This window comes from Protopterus annectens, chromosome 10.part0 (assembly GCF_019279795.1).
Source record: "Protopterus annectens isolate FY-2018-M chromosome 10.part0, PAN1.0, whole genome shotgun sequence".
Classification (NCBI taxonomy): Eukaryota; Metazoa; Chordata; order Ceratodontiformes; family Protopteridae; genus Protopterus; species Protopterus annectens.
In genome coordinates, this window is record NC_056744.1 from 794,980,529 (window position 1) to 795,005,742 (window position 25,214).

The window sequence follows — 25,214 nt, forward strand, 5'->3', positions numbered from 1 at the left end:
AATTATTTCATTATTCAATTAAATAAAATGCTTCCAATTAACTTCATAATTCAAACCGGTAGGTACTAAAGTATTATATTTTAAAATAAAAATAGACTCTTTAAAAACAAGATGTTCTTTGAGTAAACCATGGTTAAAAATTTCTCCAAGCCAACTTCATGCTTCTTAAGACAGAAGTGGTGAACTTCATGACACCCATGCAGATGGACAATACGGTTACGACTACTGAATCCTACACAATTGCACTTTATAAGCACTTACATGAGTGCATGGATCATGCTATCCTAAACAGAACCAAGACGCTATCCTCCAAAAAAAGGAAGCCAATCTGGTGGTCCCCTGCCATAAACAAACTGAACAAAAGAAGGAAGAAACTGTTGCAAAAGAGAGTAAAATCCCATGAGTGGAGGAGCTCCCTGGTCAGCCTCAGTAAGAAGCTGCGATCCCTGATAAAATCCTCCAAAGCTAGTTACAAAAACAAAATCACCACTGATTCTAAAGACAACCAGAAAGCATTCTATAGCTATGTCAAGAATCTCAATGGCAACACTCAGATCTGCTCTGAGTTACAGCACAATGGCACTAAATATACAGACCCAACTGATATTGCCAACATCCTGGCAGATAGGTTCAGTGCTAACTTTCCCCCCCTCTCACCCCCTAAAGAGCCTATCTCTATACCAGAAGAATGCAAAGTTCCTGTAATCATGGCTGCACAGGTAAAAACCACACTCTGCAAAGCCAAGAACACAGCATCCATGGGACCAGACAACATCACAGGCTGCGTTCTACGCAAACTACAGAACGAACTGGCACCCCACCTAAGTACCATGTTCAATCATTGCCTCACCTCAGGCTTTGTGCCTGCTGAATGGCGCACAACGATGGTTTTCCCACTCCACAAGGTGGGAGCCACCATGGACCCCGGGAACTACTGCCCCATTAGCCTGACGAGCCTGATCTGCAAGGCCATGGAACATATCATCATGGAACTTATAAACAAAGACATTGGCAATCTCCAAACTCTGGACCCCACCCAGTTTGGGTTTGTAAAAGGCAGATCATGTCTTCTAAACCTGATAGACTTCTTTGAAGCAGTCACCAAAGCCGTAGACAAGGGTAAGGTGGTTCACACAGCCTATCTAGATCTTGCCAAGGCTTTCAACACCATCCCCCCACTCTGGAATTATAGATAAACTCACTAAACTAGGTATAAATCCCTATGTCACAAGATGGCTTACCAACTGGCTCACTGACAGAACCCACACTTTGACATGTGACTGCCTTGTGAAAGTAGCAGACTCCAAATCTGACTTCAGACCAGTGACAAGTGGAGCACCACAGGGTTCAGTCCTGGGTCCTCTCCTGTTTGGTACCTACTTCTCTGAAGTACAGGCTAACACAGAAGGTCTTTGGCTAATGAAGTTTGCAAATGACCGCAAACTAGGAGCCATAATCGAAACTCCTAATGATATGGACATCCTACAAAAGAGCCTCACTGAGACAGATGCCTGTTGTCAAAGCCATGGCCTCAAGCTCAATGCCAAAAAGTGCATTGTCATCCCTTTTGGTAAAAACTCTGTACTCATGAACTACAACATAGGCATTAGTATACTTAACACTGAAAGTGTGATAAGAGACCTTGGGACACAGATGGACAGTAGTCTCTCCTTCGATAATCACATCATCACAGTAGTCAGGAAATCCTTCTATATGGCACACCTCATCACAAAAGGTTTCTCATCCAGAAAAAAAAGAGGTCATTGTTCCCCTCTACTCATCTCTCATTAGACCCATTACAGAGTACAATGCCCCTTTTGTTATGTACCTCACAACACATCTACAACTGGAAAGACCACAGAAATACCTCACAAAGAGGATTACCGGCCTCAAACAGATGCCCTGTGCAGACCATCTAAAAAAACTCCAGCTTTACTCCATCGCATATCGCCTACTCAGAGGTGATCTCTGCCTAACGTACAAAGCTATGTCAAACCCAGAGCTGTTGGACGTGCTCCACTTAAAGAAATACCAATCCCTCCGAGCTACATGCTCTAGGGACCTAAACCTTATCACCACAATAAACAGAACATGCCGGAGGGATAGATTCCTGTCCCAGAGACTTACCATACTCTGGAACAAACTACCTATCTATATCAAACAAAGCTCCTCATTAGTACTCTTCAATAAAAATCTTGATGATTGGATGGGAGATAGGATCACCTCTGTGGCTCTGCTCGACAGTGGCAGAGGAAAATAATTTTCTTGGGTGGCAAAACCCAGGGTACCTTTTTGGCTGCGCTTGTATAGGCCCCAGGGATTATAGCCTAGCACCTACCTATGAACCTATGAGTAGATTCCCATCTTCTGTTTTAAAATTCACTTGTTACGGAATGCTGGAAGTAGTCTTTTTTGACACAAGTTGCCCCTTCTTCTTACTTTCTCAAGAAACTAATAATTGATCCAATGATCTGAAAGAGTTAGTTATGTCAAGATGGTACCTGAGTTGTCTGTGGACATCCAAGGTATGGAGTATACTTTCTCCCTCATTTTTAGGTTCAGGAAAGAAAATAGGGAGATGGAGAGTTTGGCTTAAAGTAAACTCAGATACCACTTTAGGCATAAAAGAAGGATTAGTACTCAAAGAAACCCTATCCTTGTGGAAAATGAGGTAGGGTTTACTCACCATAAATGCTTGCAACTCAGATATCCTTCATGCAGAAGTTAGAGCAACCTCAAGTCAACCAGATTAGCTCGTTCAAATGCTGCAAGTGTTAGTTTCTCTAATTCAAAATTAAGATCCCAAGGAGGGTTTACTGGTTTTCTTGGAGAGCTTTTATGCAAAACCCCTTACAAGAACACTTTGACATGTGACTGCCTTGATAGAGGAGGATCCATGGCAGACATGATGAAATGGTTGATAAATGAATCTTGATAGAGGAATAAGAAAGGCCATAGGATAATAACTCACAAAAATATTGTAAAAGCAGAGAATAACTAGCCCTGAATGGGTACTTGTTATGTTGCTGGCACCAATTAGAAAACTTTTTCCATTTGTAATATATGACTTTCTAGTAGCCGTCTTTCTTGCCTCCATTAGTACCTGCTGCACATCCTCAGAAAACAGGTGCCCAAAAGGAGTTAAGACCCTATAATCCAGGCAGTCAACTGAAGATTATTGATGTTGGGGTATACCAAACATTCTTGTTCTTGTATGAGTAGATTCATTCTGTGAGGAAGCTTGTGGTAATTGCTCCTGGCCATTTCCAAGAGCAGGGAGAACCATGGTTGCCTGAACCAGAAGGGTTTCATCACAATGATCTTGGGGGATTCCTTCTAAATCTTCACAAGTACCTTTGATATTAGTGGAAAGGGTGAAAGGAACATTCCTATCCAAAGGAAAGAATAGGCATTTGTCTTCTAGGCTTTCTTGAATGGAGTCCTGGAACAGAATCATGTCAGTTAATTGTTCAGAGAGGAGGCAATGAGATCTACTTGAGGAACTCATCACAGATGGATCAAATCTTGGAAGACCCCTGAATCTACTTTCCATTTGTGAAGGTCTGCTCTGGTCCTGCTCAGCTTGTTTACCATGCAGTTTTGCTGTGATGGAATGTAGGATACCGGTATAGTAAGACTGTGCTGTGAAGCTATATCACAAGCTAACATGGCTAGTCTGGAAAGGGGGTGTGACCTGGTCACCCCTTGCTTGCTGATGTACAACATCATTGTAGTAATGTTTATAACAAACTGAAGAGATCTTGGGGTCCAGAGATGGTTCAAAGAATTGAGTGCCTTGATCAGGTAAGCATCTGCTTGATATTTATGTGTTTGCATCTGTCCTTAGTGTCCCACACCCCTTCACTTTCATCTCTCCTGAAACTGCTCCCCAAACAAAGTCTGAAATATCTGTGTTGACAGACTGCTTTGGAGCAGGGAGGGAGAAGGGGAGACTTTGAGTTAAGGATGTCTGTTGTCTCCACCAAGTCATTTATCTTCTGAAAAATCCCCAGTACTGGGATCTGAAAAGATAAATGGTGTTGATGCTGGGACCAAAGAGACTTCAGATACCACTGTATCTTTCTCATGTGGAGTCATGCCAGAAGTAAAATGAGAATCATAGATGCAATAAGACCAAAAATCCTGAGGTAGTGACCACAGTTTGAGTGGAAAATCTTAGAAATATATCTGAATAAAGATCTATTTTTTTCTGTGGAAGAAAAGTTCTTTGAACTGAGATGTCTAATTGCCATACCATGAACACAAACCTGTATGAGGGAGTCAAGAAAGACTTTTGAACATTGTCTTGGAATCCCAGATTGTGCAAGAGATCTCTCACCCAGGAGAGACATTTCTGATATTCTGTAAAAGACACTGTAAAGATAAGTAAGTCATTTAAATACATAAAAACATAGATACCCTGTTGCCTGCAATGAACTATAACTGGAGCTAGACACTTTTAGAATATTCTTTGTGCAGTGGATGGTCCAAAGGGTAAGGCAGAGAACTGGTAATGTAATCCAGTACACAAACCCTCACCTGATGTCTGGATGAGCAGGACATGATGATAAGCATCTTTTAAGTCTAGCATTACCAGGATACTTGAAAGAGGAAGAATAGGCAATAGGTTGTGAAGTGACATCTTTTTGAATTTGGGCACTATCACAAACAGGTTTAAGAAAGAAATAAAGATCCAGAACTGGTCTCCAAGCATTTTCTTTCTTTGGGACTAGGAACATGCTTGAATAAAACTCTTTCCCACCAGGGAAGGAGGATCTGGTTCTATCACTCCTTGGGACAGGATGTGATGAACAACAGGTAGAAATAAAACTTATGATCGCCAGGATGAGGAATGACCCCCTGGAAAGGAAACATTTCTTCCCACTGCCATCTGTAACCCTTGAGTATGATTTTCAGAACCCATTTATTTGAAACAATCTGTTGCCAAAGAGAAAAATGGAGATTCAGACTTTCTGGAAGAGAAAAGGACCCAAGGTGGGAAGGGATCACAAAATCTCTTGAATAGTTAATCAGACTTGTAATATACTTGGTTTTGGGAAGTTTGAGACTTGCTTTTTGAACCTCCTTGCCACTTCTTCTTAAACATTTGATTATCTGAATTCTGTCGAGACTGTTTTTTTTTTTTTTTTTTTTTGCTGAAACTGGATGAGGAGAAAGAAAATACCTTGGACAATTTGGAAAAGGAGGGCTGAAAAATCTTACAGATTCCCTGGATTAGCTTACCCTTTTATCAAGTGTTTTGATCACCTCTGCAGCACAGGGGCCAAACACTAAATCTCTATCCAAGGAAAATTTTAAAATTTCATTTTTAACATAATCTGGGAGATTCTGAAAATGCAGCCAAGCAAAACTCCTTAAAACTGTACCAGTGGTTATAGCCTGGGAAGAAGTATCAATAGTCACACACACACTGCAAATTATAAGTAGTGACCTGTGCAATAGAAAAAAACTAAGCGATTTTATGCAGATTTTTCTTCACAGTAAGAAACTGCAAATAAAACATTCCTCATACTTTCACATGTCAAAATAGACTTTTAAGACATGAGCCTGACAATTTATCCTTCTGAAATTCAAAGTTGCGGAAGTATAAACTTTTCCCCCATACCTAGCAATAATTTTCCCATCCTTATTAGAAAGAGTAGTATTGGTATTAACTAAGTGCTTAGTAGCAGAGAAGTCAACTAAGGCTATAGCTGCTGGGTCAGGTTTGGGAATAGTGAATAAAAATGTAAAAGTCATCCATCTGCCTTTTTATGGATAGCTGGCTGACTATCAGGAAAATTGCAGGCAGTAAGACACATGCCTTCTAAAGCAGACAGAATAGGAGGAATGTGTGTAGGTTCTGTAAAATCCTTCCATAACAATTCATAGTATTTTTCTGAGGCACTGAGAAACCTCAGTGTTTCCCCACTGAAAAAATGGGACATTCTAGCAATTGTCTCAGAGAAAGAGAACTCCCCACAGGGCGAATCAGAAAAAGAGCTCTCCTCTGACTCTGAACCAGAAATATGAGACAAAACCCTGAATCCATTCCTGCATCTTCCTGTTCAGATTCAGAATTTTGAATCTTTTCAGGAAGGGAGGAAAATCTATCTTTGTTTTACTGGAAACTACTCTACAAGAAGGATCAGTAGCCTGAATCAAGCCCTGAGTCAGTACATGTAAATTACGGATAATAAAATAAATTTGAAGAGGAGTATATACATGCTTGGTTTTCTTTTTCTTTTTGACAGTAAACATGGGGCTAGTCATGTTATTAATGGCAGCAACTGCATCCCCAGAGATACGTGCAGCATTCTGACACAGCAGTAAATCTTCCCTGTTCTGTCTCCCAGGACCGACAAGTGTGGTTCTCCCTTCCCCACTGAGGGGACCCCAAAAGCTGCAGAGGATGTGGCTAACCCCCAGTCCATAGTGGCTGTAGGTGCTACACCAGAGAGATCCAAGATAAAAGATGAGTGGTCTGAGGTACAACAAATGGCCAACGCAGAGTCACCCACCTACAGCTGAGGCAAATTGCTAGCCTCATGTGGTGGCAGAGGCTGTTCTCTTATTTTTTTATTTTTTTTGTGGCTGGACTGACCATGGGACTGAGAATCTTGTCCATGGCCAAGCCAAATGTGGTGCCTCTGTCATGAGGAAGATGAACAACAATGCTAGTAAAACTACTAGTTCACAAAAGTAATTTTTTTATTTGACAGAAAAAACAGTAAAAAGCACTTTCAAGCACTATGGAACCCTCACAACATTAAATAAACACAATTTCTTCACAGAAAATATTTCATCAGTTAGTTAACACTGCTTTTAAAATGGCAGAAACAATGAGTGAGCCATTTAAATGTATGGTACAATCTCAAGTCAGTCCATTAAAACACAACACTCCTAGTTTTAAAATAACTTTCTCGAATTGGAAAGTAATAAAACATCAGTAAAAAATAAAAAAATGGAAGTTTTTCCCCCAAAGGGAACTTATCGTCTCAGCTAAGGAAGGCACAAAACCTCAAAGCAGCATATTCTTAGGCGGCACTAAAGCTCTGAAGGGCTTCACATTCAAACTTGTGTTTTAGTCAGCTCAGCTCAAACTGCTTGACAGTTTGGGTATGTAGAAGATGCTCTGAAGCTTTTGAAGCTGGATGGCTGTTATATCCTTAGCAAGATATAACTAATATAGCTAAGGCTACCGCAGGACTGACAAATATGACGTGCATTAACAGAGCCTTTTCCGCCCTTGGTTTAGGAAGAGGTGGATTCCATCCAATGTAGTTGAGTATGAGGCCTTTATATGTAGGTACAATTTCTAAGTATCATCTCTTAGTATTAAACTAATGCAAGTGTTAGGTTGGAAAGGATGCCCTTGTTTTATTATCCTTGGTTGAGGTGACAGTTTTGTTTCCAAGCACTTTGTACTTTTGTGGAGTTGTGTGCCTTTCATCTTTGAAATACTGATTTTGTAATCTGTTGCAGGTAGACTTTTTATTTTTTTTTCATTTTGGAAACAGGTCTGTGTTTAACTCTGATGCCTTGTTTATGAGGAAAGTGCAGGTCAAGAGTACTGAGTAATGTATTGCAGAAAAGGTTACTGCATTATCTAAGGTTGTTGTAATATTAATGGAATTCCAGTTTAATTAGAAAGAAAGCTAAGGAAGTGAAAGTGACTTGCCAAAATAGTTGTGGATCAGTAATTGAAATATGAATTATTACTGGTCAGATTTACTTATTCCTGGGGCAAATTGTCACTGGAGTCCTAGAGAGAGAGAACAGGCAGCCTACAGTATATATTATGGACAGAGGACTAGCAGCCCAGTCAAGGGTGTCTGTAATTCCTGGTTCGGGATTTAACTGCGCAGGAAAATACATTATCTGGCACAGATCTGGTGACTGATACTGTCATGCCAACATTATTCTGAGCTGGTTGCTCAGGAGAAATTTAGGTCATCTAGTAAGGCTAACCCACTGCTTGATTTAATCAGCTAACTTCTATACAAACTCTGGGTATTTAAACCCAGGTTGTCTTTATTGATTCATTTACATTATCTTTATATCTGACTGTGGCTGAAGGAGGAATAGCCTAAAGGACATCTTTGATAAGTATGGCAATGTGGCCAGCATTTTTGTGTGTTCTACCTCATTTCTGAAAATCTGATATCATGTTAGAATAGTTTCTGAATTGCATACATGTTTAAGTCTGGACCATAACAATGTAAACATATCAGGATAACATGAAAATATCAAAGAATGTTATTGTTCACTTTTACTGCAAGGGTTTCCAGTATTAAGATGTATGACCCTGTGATCAATGTGCTGGATCGATAAGATATTGTAAAAGACATTGAATATAAAGTTATTGGGAACAGCTCCAACATTAATTTTGATGTCACCAGTACGCAGGAACCAGTGGTAGAGATTATAAAGTGAGCGATATCAAAACAATGCAATATTTCAATCAGAGTATAGATGTTTGCAAGTGTATTTTTAATTTTCATAAACATATTGGCTGAGATGTAAGGATAGACTGGACTGAGCTGTAGGAAGTAGCGTAACAGTAGGGGGAAGGTGCATTTGCTTGATTTTAATTTAGGTAGAACTGTACAGATTGTAAAGGGAATGTCACTGGCTCTCATGCGGCCTGCCTAAGTGCTTATACAGGGAATTAATTTTGTTGAGGATAAGTAAGTGTTGATCAAGTTATGTTATACACAGTTTTAAATGTAACATTTTTCATCCAATTTCTTATATGAGAGCATGGCTAAATCATGGCAAAGACAATTTCTATAAGTAATACGCCAGGTGTATAATCTTTGATGGAAGAACAAAAGGCTAATTTGGTAGTGATGTAATTGACGGGAATGTTATATTTAGCAAACATTGGGGGGGGGGGCAGAATAGTGGTAGGCGACCTAATAGTCCAAGAACAATTCTGCAGGAAACAGTCACCTAAACTGGACCTGTCTGGATACTGGGCCAGTATAAGAAGGCAAAGTACAGAGAATAACATATATTTAGGGATAATGCTGTATCACCCTGGAAGCAAAAAGTGCAATTCCAATGCTGAAGAGTTTAGCAGTGTTGCACACCACATCACAATAAATGGAAAAAAATAATAAAAGTATGTATGTGCAGCTAAATCATTTTCCAAATATTCAGGTCTCCACAGAGAGAGGAAGTAGTGCTAGCCTTTTTGAGGTGAATTTGTGGGTGCTTTGATGACAACAAAGCCAAGAAATTACTTATCTTGGTATGGATCATGATGGCAGAAAACAGAGTGGTGCAGACCAGAATTCTGTATCATCACCAGACGTTCTAATGCATCTTCATTTAAGCTCTTCTGCATGTGCTAAGAATGAAGTGGCTGGGATGTAAATCCATAACTCCAAATAAGAATTCATAGTTCTCTCCTTGGGAAAAAAGTATTGATATTTACAGGTTGGAAGGTAATATCTACACCTAGAGGAAGGGTACAAGTCTCATTAGGACATGTTCATTAAGTGAGTATAGAGAGGATAAGGAGATTCACAAGCAGATTTATACAGCATTGACCCATGCTATTTACCTATTCCTGCAGTATGTTCCAGAGGGCGCAGTCATATGCCTTTTCTATGTCCAGAACATGTAGACAATACTAGGAAATTCCCATCACTCTTCCAATATCTTTGCAAGCACAAAGAGTTAATCCCAGTCTTTAACAGACAAGCCAGAATCCACTTTGCACTTACTAAATTAAACACTAAGTAATCTGTCCAATGGAGTCTCATTTTCGGCTCTTGATCGTCAGGTTTCTCTGAAAGTCTAAGTAGCTTGAATTATGTGTAAAAAATACACCATTATGAGCCATTTTTGCAAATACCACTCCAAAAGTGTTGCCCCCATCTTCCATTCAACATGGGACCTTATCATAGTGGAGGAGGGTATATCTCTGCAATCCACAGAACTGTTGTATTTGCAGCTAATGGCATCCATGGCAAACTGCTGTAATAGGAGGTGCCAGACAAAATGATCCATAATATATGATCCTCATAGTAATTTTTGTCCTGGTCCATTTCAATAAACATGATTGTTAACCAATAATTATAAATTCCAACCAAAAACATGACACAGGTGATAATAACATCCATGAAAGAAAACATAGAATAACCATAAGGGCAGCATAACCACTCACCCTTGATAATCAGCATCCCCCACTTGCTCACTTATCTTTGCATTAACAAGGCAGCATTACCCTGCTCACCTTCAATTTATTGAATTACACCACCATCCAAATAAGCAACTCTGCTTGCTTATTAACTTATCCAACAGAGCAACCACATACTTTCCTTCCCAACTTATTGAATTGCACATCCAACACCAGAGGGGGAACAGAAGAAGGAAAGCCTGCCCCTCTTCTCTGCCTTTCCAAACTGAAATAACCACAATTCTACTAATAAAAAAGGGGAGGGTGTAAGGGTAGCAAGTCCATGCCTAAAATGTGATTTCTACCTCAGTTACACTTGACAAAACCCTCTAAGCCTCTCCCTACCTCTACCTCATTTCCTCCTAAACATCCCTCCATCCCATTTAACCTTATCGTCCCCATATTCTCTTAATTTCTGCTAATCTATGTATCTAGCCCCACTTGAAGATGTCCTAGGACATAATGCTTTGTACCAAACCTCATTTGTTCTGGTCCACTTCAATAAACACACAACAACGAATGACATTTGACGACCTTTATTACACTTCCATAAACATGATTATTAACCAATAATTATAAATTCCAACCAAAAACATGACACAGGTGATAATAATATCCATGAAAGAAAACATAAAATAACTATAAGGGCAGCATAACCACTCACCCTTGATAAGCAGCATCCCCCACTTGCTCACTTATCTTTGCACTAACAAGGCAGCGTTACCCCGCTCACCTTCAGTTTATTGAATTACACCACCATCCAAATAAACAGCCCTGTTTGCTTATTAACTTATCCAACAGAGCAACCACTCACTTTCCTTCCCAGCATATTGAATTGCACATCCAACACCAGAGGGGGAATAGAAGAGGGCAAGCCTGCCCCTCTTCTTTACCCACTATCCTGATCAGGCTGTTCCCCCTCTCTCTGACTAAACTTCCATCAAACTAACCGTCTGTAGGGCACTAGGTCAAACATCATTCGGTGTACCCATCCTCCCTAACCAAGCTGGATCCAAGTCATTACCTCCTAACCCTGTACATAACTAACAGAAACAGCCAGGTACCTAACAAATGAAAACCAACCATTGACCCCTCACCTATGCTAAAGTAACAAACCATAACCTCATCACCTATCATAACTACTGCCATGATGTAATTAAACCATACCACCCGACCACAGAAAGCCTCACAATGATACCAAAAGCCTTACCAGCCACTGGACCCACTACTAAGCCCACCACCATTGAAGCCATGCCAAGGCGAATGCAGACCACCATGCCACATTGCAACCCCATAGTACTGCCCAATGAATTTTTTTTTTGCTGTTCAATGAATGTAATACCCTTCTTAAATCTCTTCTAAATTCCATATAATAAAATGGTACCATCACACCAACTACTCATTATAAACAATAAGACATTTAAACCACCATCATGGCCGGTAGCACCTCAAAACACCACCATCATGGCTGGCATCACCAACAATAGAGCAAGCCAGGCAAAACTAACCCACACAATGTACCAACATACTAGAATGCCCGATGCCACCAGGTCACACAATGTTCATGACACGCTATTACTGTCCAGAATATAGTGAATCAACCCAGCCCAGACTATCCTGAAACTGCAGTAACTCAAAGCTATATCCTTCCAGCAACCCCCCCCATCTAGCTCACAAGCCTAACTGATGCCATGTAACTCGTTAATTCCCTTCACCTGATGTCTGCAATAATATCTGACCCATTCCAAAGAAGACCCCCGCTACCCATAAAACAATGTAAAATTCCACAATGAAGCTCCCCATACAAGATCAAACAAAAACCAGACATTACCTTGTGCCTGCAGGGAAGAAAAATAAAACAAACCAACAACTCCATGTTCGCTATACTGCTGGCAGCCAGTGACCTCCTGTCGTAGCACTCTGTCATCCGAAAACCTTCCTCCTGTTCTTCTCTTCCCTGTCAAGTCCACATTTCTTCAGTCCCCAAGTAACACCAACTCTGCATGTCCCAATCTGCAGTCAGAATGATCTGTAAAAGAAAAGACTGTAAATACTCCACACACGCACAAACCAAACTCTTAAAGACCATCATCACCGCAGACATATCTCATTTATCAACTGCATAAAATGCAGACCCTACTAGATGCAAAACACCCCTGAAAATTAAATGTCCTACCAAAGATCCCATAAAATCACCTCCCAACTCTCTTAGTAACAGTACAACAGATACCCCTGTGGAATAAAACAAGGTCTTATTTTATAGCTAAAATTATCCCTCTTCTACCAACAGAGGAGGTCTCAACAAAATTAATGACCAAACAAAGAAAATTAAAACCGGCCACAATTCTGCTGTACAGCCATTTACAAAAAACAGAGATACAAATTCCCCCTACAGCTCCACATATATGCCCATAGGACAAGGACAACATTCACCCTAGCCCATTTTAACAGCAAGCGACATGCACTGCACTCTGGATTGTGAAAACTCACTTACCTGAATATGGATAAGTTATGAAAAAACCTTAGAACCATAAGTCTGGAAACCACCCCAAGTGCAGAATAAGAAACTTATCCTCATACTGTTTACCACACCTCAACCCAGCATCCCCCTGCAGCCTACCCTATCTTCCAAATGAATTGCAGGACTCCACAAGCGTAACAACCTTAATCTACTGCTTGTCCTCAGCCTCTCCCTTAAAGCTTTTCATCCCTTAGGATACCTATGCAACTAGCAAGGAATTGAAACCTGGCTTGCATCTACAAAGAAACCCAACTATGCCTTGCTTATGCCTTCTAACTTCCCTGATGACGACAAAGCACCCAGTTCAGGAAATATCCTGAATGCACCTGCATACCTGCAATGCTTCCTGAAACCCGATCTACAAATGATTGAGTACAGTAGGATCGCCTGAGACCTTACTGTATGCCACTCAAGCCACCAGAATAGTCACCCAGCAGAATCCATTACCTTTCATGTCTGCTTCCTTCAGGCCACTGACCTCTTCCCACCTGTGACCTCATTGGGGCTCCTTCCTTCCAGCCATCACCCGAGTTCCCCTCAGCACCTCCTGTCCTTTCACATCCACCTCCATCAGGGCATTGACAGTTGCTCACTCAGTGGTCCCTTATCTATGACCTCATTGTGCACCACACAAGGGGACTGGGACATCTACTTATGCAGCCTCCATCCTCTTTCGAGTCCCCTTTATTCAGGTCACCAACCAATGCCCACTCCAGCTCCATACCTATGTGATCTGCAAAAGAAAAAACAGTTAAGCCACTTGCCTTCACAAAATTGAACAAAGATGAACCTGTATCCCTGTCTCTTATGACTTCTATAATATTGTTCTTTATAAACTTAGAAAACCGAGGAATAACCTGTGTTACATCAGCATAAATCCCTAACATTGCTGTTAGAAACTGTCATCCCTGCACACTTCAGGCTATAATGATTTACCATTAATTTGCCAAATAACCAACAAGTTCATGAAAACCGATAAAATTTTAAGGCTCCAAAATATTAGCAAGTTAACCAGTACTATAGTCTCAAAAGTCATCCTTACCTCCTAAGGCAAACTAGTGAATGATGTAAAGTAGCTGAAGAGAGTACTTACCACCCAAAATGCTTAAATGTCCTACAGCCAGGTCTCATGTGTGGTCAATTGGCAACATAAGTAATCTTATCTGTAATGATCCATAAACCGGATAAAAAAAATTTTAATCAGTCCATACTTCTGCCAATACAACAGACTTCAGAGTCTGCAATGGCCTCTGTGTTAATGCAGAGGTTTTGCCTAACCTAAACCCCCCATAACACAAACACCCACAGACCCCACAACCCCTTATCTGTACGCCCCCTGCCCCCAACTGCCGAGTACTCAAAATTCTGGAACCCCCCCATGTTAAATGGATGGCCAAATTAATGTCTCTTAATTACGAGATAAGCTATCACTTTGGATGCCTGGGCAGCATGTGAAACAAGGACAGAAAAAGTAAACGAAAAGTGTTGGATTGTGTTTGTGCTGCCATCATTCCTGAACTGCTAGGAGACGATAGCAGAATACCTTAAAACCGGTAGTGGGTTGTTTAATGCTGCAAAGTTCAGCAAAGAACCCTCTAATCTTCTATATTACTAAATAATATCACCCTGCTTTCAGTTTTACATGCCTTATTCTAAAATGGACAACATATTTATTCCTTATCACACTGACCTACTGGGCCACTGCTATTAACAGTGGTATAGCTACACCCTGTGAAATATTTCACAAACTGTGAAAACATATACACACTTAAGCTAAATGCTGTGATGAACAGCAGAAGACACTGTACCAAGCACAAGACTGACAGATTCCTTTGCTATGAAGCTCTGGGAGACAACTACAAAATGTCATTCCCACAAAAGAAGGTTCTGTGTGTTGTCACAGTACTCTGTGTATGGCATAAAATGTCTGGGAAAACAGTATGTTTTAGGGGTCTAAATGTGTTGCTCCATTTTTTTTTAAAACTGCAAGACCACTGTTGTGACAGTTGTTGGTCTTATTGTTAAAAACGCTTACAATATGTTTTGTTGAGTGCAGTAAAAGCATTCTGCAAACTGTCAGCGCAGTCAGTCAATAAGGCCTGATGCCAGAGATTTGTACTCGTGGACTAAAGGTAACCTGAAATTCTAAACTATGAATCGAGGAGTTCAGCACAAATCAAGAGCATACGGGTCCTTAAATTCTAGGGTGAGTTAAGTGAGGCTGCAGTTGTATAACACAGGCATTTATGTGGTTCTAATATCTTTCCCTTCTCTAAGTTTGTGGGTTTCTAATACCATTATCTAATACCATTATTGGAATGGACCCCCCTTCCTAAGTGAAAATATGATTAGACTTCATAAAAGTAGTATCATTTCAATCTTTGGTATCAGACAAAAGTGCACTTAGCAACACCTACAATGTGCCCCGAAATGACTCCTACAATCCGTACAAAGCTACACGTACTGCTAGTATATGTGACTATAACTGCATGTTCTCCCTCTTTCTCACTGTGCTAGAAATCCATTAACTTCCTGGGGTTATACCATGCTGTACCCTTCGCAAATGGGCAGAATGGCCAAACACCCCCGCCACTGTAGAGTGAATCCCCTCTGACAGGCAGAAATGCACAGGAATCTGTACAGTTAAGAGACATGACTGCCACAGTCCTCAGCCAGTCAGTGCCACCACGCGTGCATGGCAACACAGTCATAGGTTCCTAGGTTCATAGGTAGGTACTAGGCTATTGGTCAAGGGCCTAAGTAAGCCTAGTCAACAAGGTTCCCTGGCTTACGCCACCCAAGAAAGTTATTTTCTTGTGCCCCTGTCGAGCAGAGCCACCGAAGTGATCCCCGGGCTGTATTTCCTATTTCCCATTCACTTTTCAAGATTTTTCTTGAAGTGTGCTAATGAGGAACTTTGCTTGACGTAGATGGATAGCTTGTTCCAGCATATGGGAAGTCTCTGGGACAGGAATCTATCCCTCCAGCATGTCCTGTTTATTGTGGTGACAAAGTTTAGGTCCCTAGAGCATGTAGCTCGGAGGGATTGGGATTTCTTTAGGTGTAGCATGTCCAACAGCTCTGGGTTTGACATAGCTTTATATGTTAGGCAGAGATCACCTTGGAGTAGGTGATATGCTACAGAGTAAATCTGGAGTTTTTTGAGATGGTCAGTGTAGGGCATCTGTTTGAAGCCAGTAATCCTCTTTGTGAGGTACTTTTGTGGCCTTTTTAGCTGCTGCAGATGTCTTGTGAAGTACATTCCAAAAGGGGCATTGTACTCTATAATGGGCCTAATGAGTGTCGAGTAGAGGGAACAATGACCTCTTTTTTCCTAGATGAGAACCCTTTTGTGATGAGGTGTGCCACATAGAAGGATTTCCTGATTACTGTGGTGATGTGATTATCAAAGGAGAGACTACTGTCCACCTGGGTCCCCAGGTCTCTTATCACACATTCGTTGTTAAGTAGACTGCCACCTATGTGGTAGTTCATGGGTACAGAGTTTTTACCAAAAGGGATGACAATGCACTTTTTGGCATTGAGCTTGAGGCCATGGCTCTGACACCAGGCATCTGTCTCAGTGAGGCCCTTCTGCAGGATATCCACATCATTTGGGGACTCAGCTATGGCTCTTAGTTTGCAGTCATCTGCAAAATTCATTAGCCAAAGGCCTTCTGTGTTAGCCTGTATTGCAGAGAAGTAGATACCAAACAGGAAATGCCACAGGACTGAACCCTGTGGTACTCCACTTGTCACTGGTTTGAAGTCAGATTTGGAGTCTGCAACTTTTACAGTGTGGGTTCTGTCAGTGAGCCAGTTGGCAACCCATCTTGTGACGTAGGGATTTATACCTAGTTTAGTGAGTTTAGCTATAATTCCAGAAAAGGGGATGGTGTCGAAAGCCTGGGCGAGGTCAAGATAGACTGTGTGAACCACCTTACCCTCGTCTACAGCTTTGGTGACTGCCTCAAAGAAGTCGATCAGGTTCAAGAGGCATGATCTGCCTTTCACACACCCGAACTGGGTGGGACCCAGAGTTTGGAGGTTACCAATGTCTTTGTTTATGAGTTCCATGATGATAAGTTCCATGGCCTTACAGATCAGGCTCATCAGGATAATAGGGAGATAGTTCCTGGGATCAGTGGTGGCTTCCCTTTTGTGGAGTGGGTAACTGTTGCTGTGTGCCATTCAGTGGGCACAAAACCTGTTGTGAGACTATGATTGAACATGGTGCTTAGGTGGGGAGCCAGTTCGTTCTGAAGTTCGTGTAAAATGCAGCCTGGGATGTTGTCCGGTCCCATGGATGCTGTGTTTTATGCTTTAGAGAATGCAGCTTTTACCTGCATAGTTGTGATTACAGGGACTCTGCATTCTTCCTGTATAGATATGGGCCCTTTAGGGGGTGAGATGGGTGTAAAGCTAGCACTGAACCTATCTGCCAGGACGTTGGCAATATCAGTTAGTTCTGTAATTTTCATGCCGTTGTGCTGTAACTGAAAGCAGATCTGGGCGTTGCCATTGAGATTCTTGACATAGCTATAGAATGCTTTGTGTTTGTCCCTAGAATAAGTGATGATTTTGTTTTCATAGCTAGCTTTAGAGGATCTTATAAGGGATCTCAACTTCTTACTGAGGTTGACCAGGGAACTCCTCCACTCATGGGATTTTACTCTCTTTTGCAACAGTTTCTTCCTTCTGTTGTAGAGTTTGTTCATGGCAGGGGACCACCAGACTGGCTTCCTTTTTTTGGAGGATAGCGCCTTGGTTCTGTTTGGGATAGCATGATCCATGCACTCGTGTAAGTGCTTATAGAGTGCATCTGTGTAGGATTCAGCAGTCATAACTGTAATGTCCATCTGCATGGATGTCATTGTTGCCCCTGGTGGGGGCACTGGAATTTATGAATTCCAGAAAGTATTGAGTGAAGGAGTTGGTACATGAGTAGTTTTGCCAGTTAATGGTGGGGTAGTTGAAATCGCCCATTATTAGGGTGTTTGGTTGAACCCTAATATTTTCCAGTATATCAAGAAAAGGAGAGTGAGAATCCTGGGGCATGGTGGGGGATCTGTAGCAAGCTACAATTTGGATTGCAGTTTTGCCTAGAGTTAGTTGCACTTGTATAACCTTGGATGCATTATGCTGAGCATCTATCCTGGAGGTGTGGATATCCTTAATAATATGGACACACTTCTGCCTCTGGTGTTTCTGTCCAGGTTAGGTGGCCGAAAAGTGTTGTATGAGTTATAGCCTGGTAATGCAGGGGTGCTCTCTAGAGCCTTGAACCAGGTTTCAGTCACTACACAGATATCGATGTTCTCCATTTTAAGGAGTTCCTCGAGGGAGTGCATTTTGAAGTTTAGACTTCTAGCAGTGAGTAGCATTACCCTCAGTTTTTGCTTGTCTGTTCCTGTTACAGAGGTGAATTTGTCATTTGAACCTTGCCTAAAAAATGCACTATAGGGGCAACAAGAGCCTTAGCCAGTATCCGGAATCCCAGGTGTGACAGGTGCAGGCCATCTCTGGCAAAGCATCGTGGTCTGTCGAACATGTCGTCCCAGGCAGACAGATACTGGATCCCCTTAGAATGACACCAGAAGCTTAGCCAATTGTTGAAGTCAATCATTTTGCCCTTGTACTGCAGTATCATTTTGGGTGATGGCAGGATGCTACTCAGGGCTAGGGTCATACCTGCTTGGGCTACAAGATCGGAGAGCTCTTCCATGTCTCTTTGCATGTAGTCCAGGGTGGTATGTCTCAGGTCATTCACACCAACATGGACAATGACAGAGTCATATTTGTACTTGTTGTGGAGTGACCTGAGTGCTGTGTTATGTGGTGGATCCTGGCACCCGACAGGCAGCTGACAGTAACCTTCCCCTTGTTTAGCCTGGTGAGTGGGACATCAGTGTGCCTGACTATAGAGTCACCTATGACTAGTGTGTCGGGTATGTTGTTTTGCCTTATGGGCTGTGGTTTAGTGGCACACTGAGTCTGTGGGCTATGTGTCATTTTAGGTTGTGTTGGGGGGGTGGAGGTTGCTTGCGTTTCTGCTTTGGAGGTCTCTGTTGCTTGAGCAGATTATTATTGAGACCCTCCGCAAATGTGGATTTTGATGGTGTAGGTTTAGTGGGACTATGCGATGAGTGTGGTGCAAGTGTTTACCTTCACCTCTTGACTATCAGACCTACTTGCTCAAAGCCCGGGAAAATCACTCACAGCTTTACTGAGGAAAATACTTCAAACTGCTCATGAGAGATTAACCAACCCAGCTAATCTGACTCCGAAAGCCACAGCATCCCAACACTAATGAGCCAAGAGCCTTACACATGCGATGGAATGACATCACTAATTTAAGCTAGCCCCCCCCCCTTTTTTTATGATTCTATTCAAGCTAAGCCCCAAGGAGTCAGAGCATGTACACTGTCTCTACCGTCACAATGGGTCACCTCCATCCCACAAAAGCATTCACACACATCCCAGGTGGGCCGGCACAGATCAGTAACTATCAGGGACTACAGCTGGGAAACACCAAAAACCCCGACTCCCCCGACTAAAGTGGACACCTGAAGACAAACAGTGAAAACCAAACTCTGCCCCCAAGGACCAGGGCTAGTTCACCTACTTTTTATATAAGGTTGGTAGCCAAATTAACCGTGAAAGCCACAGCCTCTGCCATTAGTCACAGCAGGTCAGTAAACCAAATGACTTGCATTAACCTACCTCCGGAAAGATAGACTTGCAATGCTACCATACCTACATCCTCCAAACTCCCTAACATAGACAGTGGCTGAAGCTTGAAACAAAAGTGCCCTTCTCCATCCATCTGTACCCCCGAGAAGGATACTCTGCCCACTAGCCTCAATCACAATCCTAAAGGAGTTCTCCACAGATGCAGCCCACCCTCACCTCAGCCCCTAAGCCGACCCAGCCACAAACATACAACAACAAGCACCAGAGGGATAAAAATATAGATATAGATATATACCACCCCCAGTTATTAACCCTCAGACACATTTGTATACTTACCATTCCATGGCCTACCTCACCACCAATACCCACCGGTCGTCATGGACAAAAACCTGCTGTAGCAAGTCCATGCCAAAAATGTGACTCCTACCTCAGTTACACTTGACAAAACCCTCTAAGCCCTTCCCTACCCATACCTCATTTCCTCCTAAACATCCCTCCATCCCATTTAACCTTATCCTCCCCATATTCTCTTAATTCCTGCTAATCTATGTATCTAGCCCCACTTGAAGATGTCCCAGGACAAAATGGTCTGTTCCAAACCTCATTTCACAGAATAAGGTGACCTCACATAGAGCTAGAGACTTTGGCACACAAATTGACTCAGGGTCAGAAGTCATACTTTTAGTTTTCACTTGGAGGCTGGGTGACTCACATACGTGGGTCAAGCTCAACTTTAAAAAGATGCATGGAGCTGCAGCTTTGAGTCACCACACACAAGACAAAGGGCATGAGTTAGGTTTGATATCAATCAAGTTCAGCCAGAGGTTTGGCAACTTATAATAAACCAGACCCCAGTAATAGAAATTGAGTCTTGACATGCGCAATGTCACCTCCTGTCTAGTGAAGGAACCAGAGCATGTGCAGAAGACTGAAAAATATTAGACAAATATAGTAAATCTTACCTCTTCACACAGCATTGTTTCTTAAACAAGCTTCTTGACTGGGATGATCTGTATTCTGTTCTGGAGCTGCACCTCCAGAGACAATCTGGGTGGGTTTATGGATATTCACAAGCCATTGGCTGTGTATTGTATAGTTGGGGTTTGTACTATTAGATAAGAAGATTACCTCAATAAAGCTAAAGGAAGGAACACTATTATTTGTGCAAAATGGTTTATTTCTGCAAATTTTTTGCGGTGGTGGTGCTGCAGTGCGGTAGCATTGTCGCCTCACAGTAAGACGTTGTCCCGTTCGATTCTCAGCTAGAGCGTCTTCTGTGTGGAGGCATACATGAATGGGGAATGCCTTCGTTGAAGGTTGTGCATCAGGGCTGGTATCCCGGTACATAAAAATCCACTACCAAACATTAGCGGACCGGAGTTCCGCTGTGGCTACCCCTAACCGGGAAAAGCCGAAAGACACAAACAAACTTTTAAGTGGAACACAAACAAACACAGACAGTCAAACCCATTCACTCAAACAGGTGATCTCTGATACATTGTTATTCATTGGGGCAGGCAACCATACTCTCCCATGAAGGGGGCTTTGTCTCATGTATCCTTAAACAAATATAATCATCTTCAAGGTCCCATAATCATCTTCAAGGTTCCAGTCCCACAATGTTGGTCATATTAAAAGATGAGTCTGAGATTGCTTGTTTGAGTGAATTGATACGATTGTCCAGGCTTTGCTTAAAATCACTTTATATATGCAAGTGACAACTGTTCATGCTTGTGGATGTAAAAGCTATTCAGTGCATTTTTTTCACTCTTACTTCCTTTTGCCTGCTAACTCTGTTAACTGTTAATCTGTTAAGCTGTTAACTCAGCTTTCTCGCAATGAACTATCCTATTCATTCCCTGAAAGAATGAAAGTCATTTGAGGGAGGGTATCATGCAGACAACCATGAGGGGGGTTGCTTTAAGGCCTAACTCTGCTCTTGGTGGTTGATCTGAGCACCCATACCACCACAGGGTCCTATAGTACCCTTAACATGCATGTGCCTGCTTCCATACACATGCTAATGAGAACTACCATCACCATTTTAGTAATGGCAAACCCACATTCCCTATCCAGGCCTTTTTATTGGCTTGCACACCTCTTCTTGCTTGGCAGCAATCATCTGACTGAAACTGCTACCTCTGCTTGCACAGTGGGCATAGCAGCATTAAATACTCAGTCCATTTCTGCCACGTCCAGCTCTTCATCATATGTGTCATAATTAGAGTTTTATCTCTCTCTCTCTCTCTCTCTCTCTCTCTTTCTCCATACCCTACAAAGCTGCTGTTTAGAACATTTGGCCTTCTTGGAGACAGTGGGAGTGTTATTTGATAGTTGTTTGATAGGGTACCAACTACTGGGAGGCTTCAGTGCTCACATGGACAGTGGTGGAAATAACTGGAATGGCATGACTAGGAGGAAATGTTTACCTGACCTGAACCTGAATGCTGAATCATTACTAGACTTTGGTGCTTATCATGGATTGTCCATAATAAAAAACACAATCAGACATAAGACTGCTTATAAGTATACATCATTACCAGACCACCTTGAGGCAAAGGACAATGGCTGACCATGCAGTGGTGTCATCAGACTTTAGACCATATATTTTGGGCATTTAGGTCAAGAGAGATATTAAAGGTTCCTCATTTGGCAGCAGGTTGGGTCAGGAAGCCAGGTCTATGGCTGAAAAGACCTCAAAATCCTGAACCTTTAGTCCAGAGAATGCTTAGTAAATACATCTTTGAAGTAAATCCTACATGTGGAAAAGATTATCTCATATACTACAGGGAATTGTGATGTGGACTTTGAATGGATCTTGTTCAAAACCTCCGTAGCTAACGTGTTTTTTCAGGTGGGTGGCAGCAACCAAAGGACAGCAGCTGTGGCATAAATCTATACAGTAAAGAAAGCAGTATTTCATGTTAGCAGAGACTCTCCTTATCTCACTGACAGATAATCAACATGCCAGAAAGGCAGCAGTTGTGGTAGCCAGCAAAGCAAGGGCCTGGTCCCAAGTGGGATTGGTGAGTCCATGGAGAATCATTTTCAGAAGCCCTCAAAGAGGCCCTTGGAAACTATCTAATAGCATGAAGCAATATTCCCCAGGCTGTTCTCAGCCATGGTGCAAAAACAATGACCTTGACTGGGGACATAGTCAGGAAGTTGAATGAACAGTGTAAAGAAATCCTGAACCTGATGCAAATGTCCTCTTTTGAAAATTTATTGTCAGAAAGAACTGATGGGACTGAATCTATTTTTGTAGACAAAGATCACAGCTGCAATGAACCAGTTCTACAAGGTAGCAAGGCTGTGGAAGATGATATCTGACTAGAAATGATGAAGCGACAGGGTATTTTTTGTATGCAATGGAGAACCCACGTTTTCATTTTCAATGTAATCCGTAACAGAAACTGATCAAGGCAATTATGTACCCATTGTAGGCAGACTACTTAAACAGTTCTGTGTAAATCACAAAGAGTTTAATAAATTAATAATATAGGATTTGCAGCATACAGAAATATTAACGAGGTGCTTCTTAGGACTGGATGGGCCAAGGGTAACAGCTAGCAGTAATGTCAGAGTAACAATCACAATCTGCCTTTTGCCAGGAGTAGAACAGTGGATGTGGAGGAGGCCACATCAGAAATACATCCACCCTTCTTCCATTAGTTGAGCCGATATGCACCTTACACCCATACAATACTGATTCCACCAGTACAGACAGTAAAACAACAACAACCACACTTCTTTCACCAGTGCTGGTTGCTTCAAGAAGTAAGTGGAGATGGTCAGTTCAGTGGTAAGCCTGTTTAAAAGCAGCTGTGCAATTACACATTAGTAGAACCAATTCATCTGCATTAAACTTTTCCTTTAGTAGATTACATGATCTCGAAAAGCAAAAACTCTTAAAGTCTTAGAGTGAAATACATTCATTGCTGATCCAAAGTTCTGCTGAGAATGGAGACTAGAGTAAGTAAAGTGTCTCACTGCTCTACAAACACATATCAGCTGCACTGGAGAATGTTGTGATCACTCTAAACTACAGCTAAAATAGTTAAAACACTGATGGATGTTTCTTGGTGATCATCTATCATCAAGATGCGCATATTAAATCATGATAATGAGACTGTAATATTTGCAATGTGTGCCATGGTGCTGAGTAAAAACTCAAGCAAAATGAAGTTGTGATTAGTGTTCATGAGATCTTTAATATGACTAAGTTCTAGAAAAAGCCATGCCTTATGCTTTACATTTTCTGTCTGTATATCCTTTAATATTCAAAGCTTCATACCACAATCTGCTATATCTCTCTTTATCAAGTTATAAAATAAACTATTTTATAAAGAGTCTATGAAGTATTGTGTATTATTGTACACTGATAATGCTTAAATTGTTTTTAACTCTACAAAAAAGTCTGGACTTTTTACTTCAAATTAAATCCTAATTCACTTTCAATAGTCATTTTAATTAGTAGAAGTTTTCAATCTTTAGTATTATGATCAGCTCTTAAATTGTCCATCTACCCGGATAGTTCCTTCAATACTCTAAAAACTCTATAGAGTACTAAATTGAACTGCTCTTTCCTGATTGATGATCTACTTTAACTGACAGTTCTGTTTGTTCCATTATTAATTAAGGTACAAGAGTTATGTCTTCTTCATATAGGACTACTTTCTTAGATCTGGTTCATTATTTTGACAACCAACAGATTCAGCACAAGTCTGTCAAAAAGACCATAAGCTGAAACACCACATCCTAATTTCAGGCTAACATAGTCAACGGAGAGAGATAATTACAAAAAGCAAGCACTTTTGCAGGGGAAGAGGCTACCCTGGACCCCACGTGTGGGATGATATTCTACCTGTGCCACCCTGTGGAGGACAGCATTCTACTACATATAGTAACTTAAAGATCACACTATAATAGAATTAAGAGCAGTGATATCTATACAGAGAAATCCAAGGGACTAGACCCTTTTTTAAAATTTTTTATTTATTTATTTAGTTTTTGATGAGTGGAGCAGTCATTGAATGAAACTTGCAATGACTTTCCATATGACAAAGAGGATTGCACCCTATTTTCTCGTATGGTTCTAGTAGATCTTCACATGTTTGTTTTTCCTTAGATTGTATCTCACTCTCTGACCAATACATTCTTGAATTATAGCTGACTTTTGGTTTCTTCAGCACAATTAATCATCTTTTCGTTGAAGCAAAGAGGATCTTGGTTCAGCTGGTTGAGCAGTTAATACAGTCTCAGACATCGGATCCTGCATCTTGACAGGGTGCTGGATTCTCACACTGTTTCGTCTCTGCAAATTTGTCTTCTGAAGTCCCTTTTGTACTACTGTTTTGGTCTTTGTTGACTTCCTTCTATCATCTCTTTGACATCATCTTGATTGTATGGCACAAATAAAGTTGTAGATGTTAGGAATTTGCTTTGAAGTTTTCTTGCAATTTAGTAAGTGAGCTTGTGAGGGATTGAGATTCTGTAATGACATATGTCAGTAATTAAACATGACAATTCCCTATTTGAATGTTTTTCATCATGATTTTCAGTGTCTGTGTCTGAACACTGCAACAAACTTGCAACATTGCTGAACAGCATTGACTTGGTTAATGTATGTATAGTTAATCTGGAATTTTTTGGCCTCCAATCAATGTTCTGTGCTAATAAGATTGAGCTATGCAGGTTGGAAATGGTACTGGGTGAGCAATCTGCTCAGAATAATGATAAAATAGCATCTAATATGAAGTGTAGTACTAGCTGGCTGGAGGATAGTGCAATGGAAAATATGTGGAAGACAAA